Source organism: Pistacia vera, unplaced genomic scaffold, assembly GCF_008641045.1.
Source record: "Pistacia vera cultivar Batoury unplaced genomic scaffold, PisVer_v2 Contig364, whole genome shotgun sequence".
NCBI classification, from domain to species: domain Eukaryota; kingdom Viridiplantae; phylum Streptophyta; class Magnoliopsida; order Sapindales; family Anacardiaceae; genus Pistacia; species Pistacia vera.
The window spans coordinates 153,699-155,247 of record NW_022196184.1 but is presented as its reverse complement, the minus strand read 5'-3'; positions in this window follow the sequence as shown (position 1 = coordinate 155,247).

The window sequence follows — 1,549 nt, the reverse complement described above, 5'->3', positions numbered from 1 at the left end:
TCGTCTGGCAAGGTCTCATCCTTCAAGTATTGGAAAATGGGAGTCATACACATTTACGGCCTGTTCGGTTGAACTGATAGTTGGAGCATCCACGAAACGAACAGGAATGTTGTCTGGAGCCTCTGAGTCCAATGACGAGGCTATTTTTACCAGGGCATCCGCTATAGAGTTGCTATTTCTAGGGATCTGAGTGATTTCAAAATGCTTAAACGACCCCAAAGCGGTCTTAGCCTCTTTCAGGTAGCGGACCATGTTCTCCTCTTGGCTTGGTATTCCCCTAGAATTTGGTTGACGACCAACATAGAGCCGCTGTAAATGCTAATCGTGGTTGCACCCATTTCTTTGGCAAGTTGCAACCCGGCGAGCAGGGCTTCATACTCTGCCTCATTGTTGGTCGCCTTAAACCCGAACCGGAGAATACCATAAATTCGAGCCCCTTCGAGGCTTACAAGGAGAAGACCCGTACCGGCTCTTTTCCTGTTTGATGACCTGTCGACGTAGAGGTTCCAGGTCGACAGGTTCTAAATACTTTTTTGCATGACTTCGCTAGGCTGTTGCTCGCTTGGGAGATAGGAAAATTCTGAGATGAAGTCTGCAACAGCTTGCCCTTTAATGGTCGATCTGGGCTTGTACTTCAGGTCAAACTAGCTCAATTCCATGGCCCATTTGAGCAGTTTATCCGAGGCTTCTGGTTTCTGGAGGACCTGCCTGAGGGGGTAATTAGTCATTACATTGATTGTATGGGCATGGAAGTAAGGTCGCAGCTTTCTGGACGCGATCAGCAAAGCAAAAGCTAGTCGCTCCATTTTCGGATACCGTATCTCGGCATCCGATAGACGCTTGCTTGCATAATACACTGGCCACTGTGCCTTTTCCTCTTCCCATACTAAAGCTGCACTGACCGCGAACTAAGAGACGGACAGGTAGATGAGCAGGATTTCCTATGGAAGAGGCTTAGAGAGGAGAGCTGGCTTCCCTAGGTGTTCTTTTATACTCTGGAATGCCTGTTCGCATTCGAGAGTCCATTCGAATTTCTTGTTCGCCTTCAGAACATTGAAGAATGGTAAGCAATGGTCTGTTAGCCTTGATATGAAGCGACTAAGTGCCGCTATCCGCCTATTTAGACTCATGACCTGCTTCTTGCTAGTTGGGCTCTCCATATCGAGCAGGGCTCTGATCTTCTCGGGGTTTATTTCTATGCCCCGCTGATTGACCATATACCCTAGGAACTTTCCTGATGACACCCCGAACGAACACTTGAGAGGATTTAGCTTCATTTTGTAGAGTCGGAGAATGTCAAACATCTCTACGAGATGTGCAATGTGTTTTGAGGCGACCTGGGATTTGACCAGCATATCGTCCATATAGACCTCCATTGTCTTCCCGATCTGGTCGGAGAACATTCGGTTGACCAACCTCTGATAGGTCGCGCCCGCATTCTTGAGGCCGAAAGACATAACTTTGTAACAGTATAGCTACCGGTCCGTAATGAAGGACGTATGCTCCTCGTCTGACCTATACATCGGGATTTGATTGTATCCCGAGTACG